At 33.4% G+C, this 15,909-nt stretch overlaps 1 long non-coding RNA gene across 3 annotated transcripts in view; it reads right to left on the bottom strand.

Annotated features, from left to right (window-relative positions):
• The window catches only part of LOC145255522 (uncharacterized), a 258,434-nt gene that overhangs the window by 187,581 nt on the left and 54,944 nt on the right, over positions 1–15,909 (bottom strand). For all 3 annotated transcript variants that reach the window (XR_013863856.1, XR_013863855.1, XR_013863854.1), the window contains exons 2-3: positions 9,266–9,304; positions 7,132–7,310 (exon numbers count right to left, since the gene is read on the bottom strand). This is a non-coding gene — a long non-coding RNA (uncharacterized LOC145255522). The remainder of the gene's footprint in view (positions 1–7,131; positions 7,311–9,265; positions 9,305–15,909) is intronic.

Below are 15,909 nucleotides of genomic sequence, written 5' to 3'. Positions count from 1 at the left end.
ATAGGATTTGCATTTACAACATGAAATCGAATATATGGTGACATTAATATTCAATGTGCGTAAGAGGCTTAATGGATAACCGAGCAGGAATATGTAGTCACTTGCGTCGGCATACCTTAATTAAGGAAATCGGATTTTAATATACTTTATATCCACCTAATAAGGATATAAGCATGCGGGCGCTTCTCATTTAATCTTACTTGGAATCCATATATTATGTATCTTGCTGTTTCTGCGTCCTGTAACATCGGTTTGGTCTATCGCTTAAAATATTTTCTTTCACTCAACGTTATCCTCTATCTCTACAAATAAACTAGTAAAATATGGATCGAGTTCTGTTGTTATATTTGGGCTGCTCAATCTGGATCGCACTTGAATTTTCTTTGTAAACTGCAGGAAAATATATATACACACACACACACACACACACACATATATATATATATATATATATATATATATATATATGTATATAGTAATTTATAAAATATATATGGCAATTAAGCTACACTGAATATTCTGCGTTTCATCCACTATAGGATTCGTCAGGTTTATGGGCATAAGCCTGACGAATCCTATAGTGGATGAAACGCAGAATATTCAGTGTAGCTTAATCGCCATATATATTTTATAAATTACTAAGTAGCTCTACATACGTATTGAGCACTTTTGAAGTAAATACTTAAAGTTTACGCATAAATCTATACTTTCGTATATTAGGTTTATATGAGTAAATGAAGTAGTTATATATATATATATATATATATATATATATATATATATATATATATAAGTTGTTTTTGTTTTTTAAACGATAGTAATGTTTATATCTCCGCGACGTTTTTCTTAGAAAGTCGCCCAATTTGATTTGGACGTATTATTTATTTATTTATTGATTAATTTTAAAAACAGAACTCTACGGACACGCGTGTTTCGGAGCCCTACTCCTCCTCAGCGTAGCTTGACTGTTGGTAGGTAAGATTCGAACCTTGGACCTTACGTATTTCAGTCCAGCGCTCTAATTCACTGCGCTATGTTCCCATAGACAATTTACTGCTTCGTTTTAATCGTTCATCTGTTTAAGTGGTTTTTGGTTTGATTTTTTAAACGATAGTAATGTTTATGTCTCATATATATATATATATATATATATATATATATATATATATATGTATATATATATATGTGTATATATATGTATATATATATATATATATATATATATATATACAATTTGATTAATCACATACAATTTTCTTCGCTGAAACCGCTCTCTAACAGACATGATGTTGCTTGTCTTAATCTGTTTACGAATACTATAATGGCACGTGTTCGTATGAATTGTGTGATGTATTCCCCTTTTCCGTTTTTTCAGATGGTAAGACTCGTTTGTCTTGAGGTATCCAACAATTAGTTGTTGTTTTTTCAGTACCTCATTATAATACATCTTTTTTATTCCCATAGCTACTTTACAATGGCAGCTAGGTTGATTAACTAATCTACCTGCTCTACCTACAAACTTGGTTTTTGAAGACTAATGTCAATAAGCATCTCTTGTGTTTGCAATAATAAGCATTCGGTCTTGTTAGTTTCTTTCATTAAATTACATTCCTACCTTGTCTCGAGCGAGTAGCACGGAATATATATATATATATATATATATATATATATATATATATATATATATTTATATATATATATAATCTATTTCTTATCATGTAATAGATTATCCCCACTTCATACCTAATAGCATCAATAGCGTTCAATTATACATTAATACTAGAAAGTTGATGGAAAGTTCTGAGGGAGAAATGATTAGGATATCAATTATTGTTTTCTCTAAAGATAAAACTATACAATATTTTTTCTCAATTGTACTATTGTACTACATTTTAAAACGAAATTCAGTTCATATTACTATTCAAAAAGATTGCGTTTTTTCCATGGTAGTCAGCACTTATCATGGCGCGGAAGCCACTCGGGGATAAGGGTTAATGCGTGTAAAGTAATCAATGGGATAATATCGTAGTAATCGTTAGTAATGGAGATTTGATAAAGTGTCTTACTTAAGGGTTTATCAGGAATGTGTTTATGTTGGACTTGAACACATCTAAGTTATAGTCAGGTAGGAAAACGGCAAACGCGCACTTCTAAGAAAGAAGCTTTGTTCATGGAATCTACCTTTGGATTTTGGCACAAATAAATAGTGAGGAAAATTATCGACAGTAGTTTCAGCTAAACGGGTGTTTTTCGTGAAATATTGGCGAGGAAGAACCATAGATTGGAGTTAAGACGAACACTTGCCATGGAAATAACCATAAAACAAAGACAGGCTCATCAAGTATTTGTTTATGTTGGACTTGAAGGCATCCAATTTGTAGTCAGAGTTGAAACGGAACAGTTCCACAGGCGTGCACTTCTAAGAAAGAAGCTGTGTTCATAGAATCTATGTTACTTTCAATTCTAAGTTCAATGGCTGCATAGTATATTTCTTTTATCATCATCTCATTTTCGTATCATTCATTACCTGAATCAGTTGCAGATAATTAGTTCAGGACGTCGTTGTTTTCGTTGCATCTTATTACTAGTACGTATTACTACTTAGTATGTATTACCTAATTTGAGCTAGTGTATGGTGTATTATGCAATGATGGAACTGTAGAGATGAAACCATTTTTCTTGGTCTGAGAGTAGAGGATAAATCTGTTTGTCATGATAGCATGCTCCTCCCACATTTTTAAGAAGCAATGTATTATACTTTAGTTCAATATGGGTGTTGCTCAGGGGCTAAGGAATTATAGTAGCGAGTTGTATGTTTTGGATTTCATTCTAGCTGATGGCAGCCAAGTCATAATTGTTTTCTCGCAGACAATATATTCTGTTATTAAGTAGTGTAGCATATATGATTTCACCTTTGTATTATTATCTCTGATATGCTCTTTTATTTGGGGAAGTATTGGTATACAAGAAAAAACATCAGACACATGTTTACTATTCTTGCTAATTAATTTTATTCTTGAGATAAATTTTCCAATTGCCTCAGCTTGTCATGGAAACAAAACCCTGCTGCAATTGAACTGTGTGTGCCGCACACGTGCACGGCAGAGGCTTCCGAAAGACAACGCCTGGTAGCTAAAAACAAATGACGTCACGCATAATTCCCATTCACACAGCTGGCAACTTCAAGAGGTTTCTTAAAGAGCATGATATTCCGTGTTTGGAGTTACCCGCAGAATCTTCAGGCTTCAATCCTATCGAAAACATACATCATTACAAATGATAAAATTTCAAATCAGGAAGAAGTTTGGACAAAAATTAAAGAGAATTGGTATGCCCTTTCACTGGTGTATTGCCGCGAACTAATTCAAGAGAATGGCTCAAAATTTGCAGGATTTCAAATTACAGAAGGACTATACTGTTAATTATAAACGAGTTCATTGTTTTCCTATTGTTTTTGTCTTGCATTAATGTTCTGAAATTATATTTAAATACAAATTCTCCATTGTGCAGAGTTTCCTTTTGCCTTCTCGATTTGATTTTTTTTTGTCTTTGTTTTTTAAATTGATATGGACGATACGAAACTTTAATTAAAAGTCAAACATGAACAGAAAAATTAGAGAGAACTGAAATGCGAATACAATGAGGTATAGGTTGTTTTAATAGTTACATTCAATTTAGCCTAAATTGGCAGATTTTGAAAAAAATTACAAGTGCGGCCTTTCTTTTTTGCAGCCCTATATATATATATATATATATATATATATATATATATATATATATATATATATATTTGTGTGTGTATATATTAATATATATAAATACTACTTTTGTTTGAATTAAAAAAAAAACCGTATGTTAAGTCACAATAAATGACTATGCTGTAAAAGAGTAACTTTTCTCGTCTTTTATATATATATATATATATATGTGTGTGTGTGTGTGTGTGTGTGTGTGTGTGTGTGTGTTTTCTGCTCCCTTACTTGTCCAGTTAACTAAAGTTTAATCTAACCTATATTGATGGTTTTACTGTCTTTAATTGAAATTGTTTAGTTAATGCATTTTGAAATAAAAATACCCTTTTATGGCTTCGTGTATCTAGAAATATTGAATGACTCTCAAAAGTGCTGGTTCTTTATCTGCTTAAACTAAATATCATACTGTTAATTTTTTTCTGTCATTAGCACTGTTTTTTTTCTTTTTCTGGAAAGTCTTGGCATCTTACGCGAGGGTAAGTTTAGTTTTGGTGGTGTTCGTTAGTTTAACTAAATGGGCTGTTAGTTAATAGATGAAACAGGCGATGATGGAGTCGTTACGCTTCAAAGATATTCGTCGGAATGTGGCACCCTGCTCTCCTGTTGGATAATACAGTTCTTGGAATGTTTAGGTTTTTCTTTCCTGATCCAAACTTTCGGGTAACTCTTGATGGCATTTTTATTTTTTTTTCTCTCAATTGTGGTGTTATTCAGGGATATATGGTAAGTCCAACAATGTTCCTTGTCATTCTAATTTTTTTTTGAAGAGAATATATTTTAGAATCTTACCATTTCTGCTCATGGCATCGCCATCTATTCTGGTATTTCATCCTGCCCATCTTTCTAGGATCAGTCGAAGCATGCAGTTGACCTCGAAGTGATTTGGTTTCTACTGTCGATCAGGATGAGAACCAGCTTGTTTAGTTAAATCCGATTAACACTCAGAATTTGTCCATCAATTGCAGGCGTGTTCTTTTTTTTCTGATATTCCTATGGATGCGAAATCGACTGTAAAAATGTTTGGTATTTATTTCTCATTAAATGTGTTCTTCGCTCGCTATCCTTATTACATCCTTCTTTCTACTTCTGGTAAAATCAGTTTGTTATATCGACCCAAACATTATTTCATACAGGAAACTGTCCTCTATCATTAGAAATTTACGATCACACCATATATGGAGCACTGTTGTCATATTTGAGCGCGCGAATCTGAGCTCGTTGTTATAGTTCTTGATGAATTACAGGCATATATTTGTGATTTGATTAGAACCGAAATTCTCCTTCACTGCAACCTCTCCCTTTCTACAAATACTATTATAGCTTGTGTTCCTATTCACTGTTTGCTTTCTTCTAGCACGTTTGCCCAGTTGGTCTAGACGTGCCAATTAATTCTGTTTTAATATTTCATTGTAATGCAACATCTCTTTTCTAGTAGCTTCTTTTGCATGACTGAAACTGAAAGGTTGTTAAACTCTCTTCCTGCATCGCTCTTTATTTTTCTTACATATTTTAACTTTTCCAGACTAAGATCAATAGGCACCGCCTGTTTTTGCAATAATCAGGTTTCGTTATTTTTAGGTCCTTACATAAGGAGATTCCCGCCTTTTTTCCGAGCGATTACAAGGAAACACATTAAACAATACATTTATTTTTTTTTATTCTCGTAAATTATTACAACGGTTTCTTTCATAATATACCAAAAAGTTAACTGACTTAAATATGTTCCAAATAAACAAAAAGTTATAATCATTACAATTGCGGTTAACTATTGCTTACCCTGACGGATAAGATTCATGTCTTTGTTTTCATAGTTCACAGGAAGCTTCTTTCGAAAAATTCATGCAATTTATTATTTTTTAATAGGTGTCACTTATCAAGACCCAGATGGCACTCGAGGTTTAGTTTTAAAACGTAGGCAGTAGTGAATGAGACAATATCGTAGTAATCTTTAGTAGTGGAAATTTGGTAAATAAGATTACTTAAGGGGAACTACTCATCAAGAACTTGTTTACGTTGGACTTGAAGACGACGATAGTGTGGTCAGCTGGAAAGAAGGCAAACGGAAGAGAATTTTACTGGCGTTTAATTCTAAATTAGAAGATTTTCATGACATCTACGTTTAGGTTTGGGCACCGTGGAGAAAATTCTTAGTAGTGTGTATTATCTTAGCTAAAAATATTGCATTTATTGTACGGGTAAGATATATGTATTTGCTTTCTAAATTCACAGGAAGTTTCTTTCGATGAATTCACTTAATTTTAGATAAAGGAAATGCGCAATAGAAATTTTATTTATAATTATGTGAGGAGATTGACAAAATAAGCAAACATTACTAGTTTAAAGTCAATACGGTTTTTGTGGTATTATCTATAAAAAAAAAACATTGTTTCCTTAATTTATATTGACAATATTATAAAGAATCATGAAAATACTTTCAGACAGTTTGATTAAAATACGCTATTAATCAATAAAGATGACGTCACTTAAAGTGTTATATCTTGCTGGATTAAATTTAGCTCCTCTCAATGCATATACACAAATAGAGATTTGTCCATTCTCTTTGGGAAAAAGAAAACATGTGCAAGCGGAAACGCGATCTATAACATGCATGCTACTACAAGTGGGAGTAGTCACATGAAAGGCGCAGAGAGCTTTAATATTTGCAGACATCAGCAAGCAAGTTTTTGTTCCCCATATGTAGAGAGGTCCAACTTTTTTTTATTTCTCAATTAGTGTGTTTAGGATGAGATCGTTTCATAATGATCGCAAATTAAATAGGCAATATTTTACTTTTGCAGGGGAAAATGTGTCGTGTTATAGTTCGATAAAAACGATGACAAAATTATATCCAAACTTTACTCTTAAAGTATATACCCAACTAAAGACTTACGGTTTGAAAGCATTTATACAGTGCATCCTGGAAGCACAGTCGTCTTGAATACTGAAAGAGTGTCGAAAAATTAAATTATGATTTGATGGCTGATACAAACAGTTAATACTATTGAATACATTTCAAATCTATATCAAATGTGGTATTTTACTAAATGCTTATAAGAATTATTGTTTCATCTTTACAAATAAAAACATGGTTTTACTTCGAAGGCTTCTTGAGCGTAATATAAATTTTGGTGTGTGTATTTTATTCATATCGTATGAAGACGTTGACACCCAAACACACACATATACACACAAATATATATATATATATATACATATATATATATATATTTGTGTGTATATGTGTGTATTTAAATGTATTACCATTCTTTTCAACACACACTTCAAAACACCCGGTAATCGCCGGACACCCACACTAGTATACATTACTTCAAGATTTAACGGTTTAAAAAGACCGAACAAGGGCTCATGTTTCTATTACCTTCAAGATTATCGCCGCTGTTTGGAAAATTTTTGTGCTGTGTGCAGTGGATTCGGTAGTAGGTTCATAGGCCAAAACAATCGTCGGTATCGCGAGCTGTTTTAGCAGGTTATCCACCCAGTTTGAATGAAATAAAAAATCGTGCGAATTTGATTTTTTTCCGTCTTGTATTCAGCGTTCTGAAAAGAGAAAATCACTGTCTTTAAACGATTTTAATTTAAACGATCAGATAGAGCGAAAAAAGGCTCTTATATAATACAGGATGCCCCCCCCCCAAAAAAAACACACACAGAGGACATTCAATCGTTTTCCTGAGCAGTTTACAGTCAACGGAGAAAAAAGGCCAAATACCCTAGTGTTTTGATGTATTTTTTTGCATATAATAAACTTGTTATGACCAAAGTTTCATTTCATTCGCACAAAACACTAAGAAACATGGCCTAATTAGAGGTGGGGCCCGTTTTTGGGGGGTTACCTTGTATATAAATTAAAGGTATTTTAACGAAAACCTTTTTGAAAATGCATCATTTGAAATCATAATTAAAAAGTTGCAATAACATTCTTCTCAACCTAAGGTAATTTCTTATAAGGATGATACGCGGGAAATGTTTATTGGAAAATTTATAAACTTCATTATATTATCTATCTCTATAATTTGCTCCTGACGTCTTTATTGAACAGTGTTAGAGAAAACATTGAATGATTAATACATAAAAGTTTATATATATATATATATATATATATATATATATATATATATATATATATATATATATATATATATATATATTAGTAGCAGTAGTGGTGGTGCTGTTCTCTTTAGCGGCATTAACGGCATCAAAATGTTGTTTGTTTATTTCTCGATAGTTCAGCGTTTTGTAAAGAGCTAAAAGCTGTCTTATATATATATATATATATATATATATATATATATATATATATATATATATATATATATATATATATGTGTGTGTGTGTGTGTGTGTGTATGTGTGTGTGTGTGTGTGTCAGGGCATGGCATATGCTACTGGTACCATGTAACCCAGTACTACCTGCCTCATGGTCGGGTCATCGGCGACTAAACTGGTTCCCCCACCAGGTAATGAGGGCGGCTAGTCTCCCTGAAGGATTAAAAACAAGACCTTTCAAAGTGCGAATTAACCCCTTTTCGGGGTCAACGGCCAACTAGCACCGCGTATGTTTATTTGTATGTACATATGTGTTGGGGTGGAAAGGGCTCCCGTAAGTCGTGGTGAAGGCAACCAATTCTACGAGGAGAAGAAGCAAATCTGATTTTAAAAACATAAAGCGGGAGACCAGTACCCGCGTTAAGCTTGTCTGCGGTTTAATTTGTTGCTGGCTATCTTTCTCTGGCTTGTTGCTGGATCTCAACATTTGTAACTGGCAGAGAGATTTAGATGTTGTACAAACCTAAGACTGTAACATAATCTTTGTATAGATACTCCCTCAAGCATTTGGACTCATGGACATTAAGTGTCCGAGGAAGTGGCACTCGTCTGGCAAGACGTTGCAATCATATATATATATATATATATATATATATATATGTATATATATATATATATATATATATATATATATATATATACTAAGTTATAAATTAATGGACTATGCTTTCCATGTAAATGTTCTTAAACATTCATTAGATTAAATAATTAATACTTAACACTACACACGTGCTAAGCACTATTGTAATATAAAAAAAGAAAAAAAAAAACAAAACAAGACAATAATTATTTCTCTCTCATTGCAAGAAGTTGGGCAACAGATACGTAAAATGAGAAAGAGAAGTCAGGGCTCCCGAGGAGAGGTACTTTGCCCTACAAAAAGTGTCTTGGCAATTCTGTAGCCATTTCCCGGTAAGGGCGATTCAAGCGATTGGCAATAAACAAAGTGACCCCTTCTGAAAGAGAGAAGGTAAGGCTCGAGAGGATGAACCTCCTAGCACTGTAGAGGACTAAATCTCTACTTCAACCCCATCAGCGGCCGGATCATTAAAAAATGGGCTAATCTCTGTTGATTTTGAATCTCTATTCGTGCATTAAATATATCGTCTAATTAATATTTTTATGCGTGTTGTGAACGGGAGAGAAATATAAAGTTTTGTAGTCACCTGGGCATTTACTTTTCTGTTTGTGACCATGCTTCATATCTGAAATGTAAATGATAGTTGTTATAAATATGTTTAATGTTTAAAGTTGGACAAATTTTAACGTTTCTTTGTCTCTGTTCTTTTTTTCATCATAAGGACACACGTCCTTATGAAGAAAAAAATGGTTATTATTTCGCATTCTATATTGTTTATATAAAATCTATCCATATTGGACAATGTTCATTTTCTCTTTCTTCCTTCCCTATCCATCTATGTTTCTCATTCTTCTTTATCCTTCCTTTATTTATCATTTTATCCCTACTTTTTTTTCTTCTTCGTTTGCTCCTACAACTAGCATATCTCTACCATGGGAATCGGCGGCTACGCAATCGGATAAGCGTCAATCAGGCTCAGTTATATGCATTCGAGTCAGCTGTCGCGCAATGGGCTTAATGACGTCACTGTAGCCTGCCGGAAAAGCTTATTTCTCCTGACATCGTTCGGGAGCATGCGCATTACCGAATTTCATACCGACGGATCATATTCAACAAGAATCGATGATACAGCGTTTTAGTATTTAGTGGAGGTAGAATGCGAACACGTGATCTCATCTCGTTGAGAAATTTATTCTCAGTTCATCGAGTTTGCTCACATGATATCCTGTTAATGTTTTAGCAGTTGCAACGAATGATGTTTTCACAACCATTTTTTTTCTCCGGACAAAAAGAGGGTAAACCTGTAAATTCACCCTTGTCCGTTCGTTCGTTTTTCTGGTCGTCTGTTCGCCCGTTCGTCCGTTCATCTGTCCGCAAATTTCTTAATAACTACGCCTTGGATTTTTTTGAAATTTTGCACAAACATTAAACATGATATGAGTAAAAAAGTAACGGAACAAATTTTCCAGGAAATTTCTGCCCCCCAGGGATGCCTTTCGTGTAAACATGGCTAAAATTTACACATTTGTGCTTATTAAAAAAACTGCTGACTTGAATTTTTAGTAAAACTTTCTGAAAATTTGTAATTAACTTATTTCTATATGACTTTGTTTGTTTATACTTCGCTATAACGCTTACGTGTGTCCCTGGGGTTCTTTTAAGGCAAATAAAACGGTCCATTTGGGGGACTATTTTACCACATGTTCTGTGTATGTCTATTTAGAAGTTTTGAATGGTGATGAACGCAAATTTAAATATGTTAAGACCTTGGGAACTTTGGGGACTAAACGCGGGCGTGGGCAAATGATGGACTCAGTCATTACTCTTTAGCATGGTGCAGAACTCACATTTACACATTTTAAGGCCTAAAACTGCACCCTTCGTTCAATTTCACTAGGATTTGACGTCCACTGGGGACTTTTGGACCTAAGTAACGGGCGGAGTAAAGGCTGAACTTGGCCATTTTCTTTTTGTTCACTGTGTACTCACGGGAACAATGCGCGCTTCACTTGTTTCAAATTATTTTTTGCTCATTCTAAGCAAGGATATTGTCACTTGGACGTAACGGCATATATATTTGTGACCATATCAACAGGGGACTATGTAAGGAGGCGTATGAAAAGTGCGTTGATTTTACTTTCAAATTCTGCATGTTCGTACTCAGGGAAGTTTGAGAGAGGGCGGGAATTCCAATGTCTAACAGTCCAAGTGAAAGAGGTGCTAAAGTTTATTTTATTTTATATTATTTGAATTAGAACGTTTTAAGACTTTTAAGAACACTGAAGGTGTGCGTATTTGCTACTAGAGGTGTTTTATCTGCTACGTATATCGAAATGGTAGAAATGAAATTAGTTCACCAGAGGGCATGTTACTAAAGTACATTTGAAAAAAAGAACTGGCATGAACACAATATGGTGTCTATGGAAAAAGGGTTTGGATTTTTGTATATACATCGAGACTAATCTGATTAGAGACATGAAATGGAAATGCATGACATTGTATGGTCGGTTTTGCTTTAAAATCCACGCAAACCCTACATGTATATATGGGTATATTTCATGAGAAAATTACCGGTATATATAAATGTCTGAGAAGAAATCAAGCAGAATTTCTGTTAAAATGTCTCTAATATAATTTTAACTTGGATAGCAAGTTTGCGGGCACGAAGGTGTTAATTTCAAGAGTGTGGATAGGAAATATATTTTATCCGATCATCCTGAGCCGTTTGGCCTACAGAGTTAAAAAGTTAAATTAAATTAGTCTATGACAAGTCAAAGTCGTTAGTTACTCAACTTATTAGTAATACAACTAACGCTACTAATATTAGTGCTACTACTAAAATACTAGTGCTAATACTACTAATAAAAATACATATGATGTAATCTTAATGCACACACACGTACACACATATATATATATACATATATATATATATATAGAGAGAGAGAGAGAGAGAATGAGGGATAGAAAGATAACGTTTTACATTATATATATATATATATATATATATATATATATATATATATATATATACTATGGCTACTTGATTTTATCACATACATTAATATATGAAAATAATTTTATGCGTAAATTTTCAGTATTTACTTCAACATTGCTCAATACATAGGTAGAGCAAGCTTGTAAATTATAAAAATATATATGGCAATTAAGCTACATAGAATATTCCATGTGTCATGCACGTGAGAATTCGTCAGGTTTATGGCATAAGCTTTGCGAATTCTCACGAAAATGAAACGCGGAATATTTGGTGTATCTTAATTGTCAATTGCCATAAATCTTTTTATAACTTACTATATATATATATATATATATATATATATATATATATATATATATATATATATGTATAGATATGTATGTATATATATGTGTATATATACGTATATATATACATATATATATATACATATATATATATATATAAATATATATATATATATATGACCTTTGACATTTTCCCTCCACATGCTTTTCGCGTTCCATTATCGTGAGCCCATGAACCAGTATATTTTGTGTAGCTAAATTGCCATATATTTTTTCATGGTTTACTACATAATCTTACTCCCTGATTGAAAACAAAACTATAGAAATACTTAAAATCAATAAATAAAATCTTACATCTTCTTAATAAGTTCTATAAGTATAATAATAATTATAATTACACCCCCCCACACACATATATATATATATATATATATATATATATATATATATATATATATGTATATATATATATTCTCTTTGTTTTTTCTAGTTTTTTTTTTTTTGCATAAGTAGTATTATGTTAATACACAACCATGGGCATGTTTTGATCAGCGAGTTACCAGTTACTAGATACCTCTTCAGGCGATACATCTTATACGAAGTAAAGTTTGTAATGAAAATATCAGGTCTTCCTCGTCAGGTAATAAGCAATACATATTTTCACAGTCTTTTTAAAACACAAAGTAAACTCCTATATCACAAAAGGGTGCATTGCGTACTTTTGCGTAAAGTTTCACAGAGAGAAACCGGTGTTATATCTTGTTGCAGTAGACGTAGTTTTGCATAGGCCAATATTTCGGTCTCAGGAGTTTAGTTATACGTAGGGCTATGACAACGGAATATTTTAATCATTTTTGGACTCTCGCGTTTTTATCCGACATAGGTAGATACGGTTCATACGGTTCATCAATCGAGAAGCACATCACTCTATATAGACACATATAAGATACCAACCGTTACATACTCGAGAGTCAAACCAATAAAACACTATGCTGTTTTCATAGGCCTAGTTATATATTGATTTAGTTGTGTTTCTATTGAGTAGAGTTTTAGAGAAAAAAATGGATTTTATTTTCTTGCATTAGGCGCAGCTTTTGAATAGATGGATATTTCGGCCAGAAGTTTACTATATGTTGTTGAAAAGTATTTCTACCAACGAATGAGACGTATTACTCTCAAACTTTAAACAATTGCTCGTCTCCTAACGTATATGATCTGTAACTGGCTCCCTAATCGAGAGGGTTTTAAGAAGGGGGTATATTATTGTTTTACGTCTATAGTTAATGTTTAAGTAACTATCTAAAACTAGATATTTTATTTAAAAAGAATTTTAACACTTCCTTTTTAAGTTTGTTTTACACTACATAGGTGTGATCCTTGATTCTAAAGAAACGGCGGGTAAGCTTAAATTTTGTTCACATCTATGACAGAAATTTAATTAAAAACATATCATTTTACTTGTGCCCATTCCAATAAAAGCAATACCGAACGCATCATTTATATTAAATGCACATCCCTATTTCAACATTTTTAGCAGCCAACGGAACAGAATTTCTAAAAAAAACAAAACCTACTTTTAAATCACATCCGGCGAACCAAGAGAAAGAGGCATAGAAAATAGTTCACATTAAGGGATTGTTAGAAACTTTTAAAATATACCTAGTTTAGAATATATGAGAGTGCGAGTGGATGTCTGGCGTACAGTAGGATGCCCCATCTCCAGCTAGAATAGAATCATAAGAAATTAAAAAAATTAAATTAAAGTTTCGTATGATAACATGCCCCCATTAATTCCGGTATACGTTACCTGGCTTACAAAATGTCGTCTGCAACCACACGTATAACCCTTGTTGAATGAGAAGGAAGAAGCGGCGGCAGTTTTTGACAAGAAGAGGTTTATTCCTTTGGGAACATTTGTTTTGAAAACAAACAACTAATTATTGATAAATCACAAGTAAACTGGTCATATCTCAATGCATTTATTCGTAGAGTCAAACTTTAAAGTTTCTGAGTTCGCGTCTTGCGTTATTATTTCCCAAGTATATATCCGAATTGTGTTAAATGCAGGATCGTCGCTTTTCAAGACCCAAACCATCGTGGGGTGAATGTGTATTTAAGACAGACGATCAAGCAAAATTTAATTTTGGATTTGAAAGGTTCTTTTTCAGACAGTTGAAAAGCAAATTGCTGCTCACTTCAACAAGATGTGACGCAAGCTCAGAAATCGGAGAGGTCCAGGAAGAACTCCAGAAGGAGGGATAACTTTGCCTAGTAAAAAAAAAGCATTGGTCATCTCACTCGGTATTCCCCGGTAGGGGCGCCTAAGCCAAAAATCAATAAACTTGCCTAACCCCAAAACAGTGTGGGAAGTCCGGGGATATTGGATCGCCTAAGTTAATACCTAGGTTATCCAACATCCCAGACCTTAGCAGGCTATTTTAAGGTTAGGCAAGTTTATTGATTATGACCTGAGGTGCCCCTGCGATGTAACTCGCTCCGATAGGTACTGGGTCAGATCTGCACATGTCAGGCTGATGATAAAGAACGACTTCTTGACTAGTACATTCTGCACAAGTTTCCAAGCAGTCGAAACAGCAAGAATACTCACCTAATAACATACATGAGTATGCCATAGTAATATGCTTTGTAAATAATTATTTTTACGGAAGATCCCTTTGATACGGTGTTACATAAGGCTATTTTAGCTGTTGTGGCTAAACAAGTTTTTGCTGTGAATCTTTCAGCGTAGATCTTAATCTATGTCCTACTCAAAATATAGTTACAATGGAGAGTCTACCAAGTCTCCTCTGTGTGGAAAATAAAGAGAGAAGATTTGATTTTACGCTATGTAAAATAAGTAAAGTAAAATAAAGTTACCCAATAGCCTCGTAAGGAATGTGTTGTTTCTTCCCTATAGAAAGGGCGTTACGAGCCTGTCTCTGCTTCATCGTTATTTACATGGCAAGTGCTTATCTGAGATCCAATCTATGTTCCTCTTACCTCACTTTTACAAAAACAATTGTAAAACTGAAACCACTATCATAAAAATTTCCTCTACTCTTTGTTTGTGGCTAAACCTAAACGTAGATGCTTTTAGAGCAGCACGCCTGTGGAACACTGTTCTGTTTTCCTCCTTTCTAACTGTCCTCAAGTCCAACGTGAACAAGTTCTTGATGACCGTTCCTTTTAAGTAACCCAAATTACCAAATTTCCACTGAGACTTTTGCTAATATATTTTCTCATTGACTACTCTACACTCATCCATCATTAATCCTAGATGGCTTCCAATTTTTGTCACTCCGCGTTTTTTAAATGATGTAATATACTGAAACTTGGCAAAGTACGAGTACGCTTCCTCTCTTTCATATTGTCTGTGAGACGACGAAAGAGTTTTTTTGTTGTTCTTTTTTTTGCAGAATATCTACTTTCTTTCTATAGTGACGCAAGTAAGGAGAACATTCATAATCTATCAGATTTGATTGCATTTACGTTTTTTCAATGATGTCTGGTTTAACGCAACACATAATTGTTGAAATACTATTATAAATAAATTCCATTATTCGATTTATTTTAACCATATAGCAATGTAAAATTGTTGAAGTACCTATAAGGCTGTGTCTTACACCCATGGAAACTTACATTATACAGAACAGTTCACAATAAATCAACTCATGACATCGTAAATAGGAAATATTTGCTAACAATAGGTTTTCAGATTATGCGTGAATATCTACACCAAAACAGTCGTCAATTGAATTTATTTAGGAAAAATTAAAGCAACAGTTGTGAATAGGTACTTCACTTACATCAACCCAGTTTAGTCTTAAGACAAAGATTAGAGACTTCCTCGTCAGATACGTCCAGCGACTCGCTCTATATAAGGCCCAGACAGAGAAGCGCAGAGAAGAGAAACCAACGAGAGAAACGAGACAAGAAGATAGCGGC

This window comes from Euprymna scolopes, chromosome 31 (genome assembly GCF_053919585.1).
Source record: "Euprymna scolopes isolate OS-2025 chromosome 31, ASM5391958v1, whole genome shotgun sequence".
Lineage (NCBI taxonomy): Eukaryota > Metazoa > Mollusca > Cephalopoda > Sepiida > Sepiolidae > Euprymna > Euprymna scolopes.
Note: the sequence above shows the minus strand (reverse complement) of the source record. Positions and strands in the feature narration are given on the sequence as shown.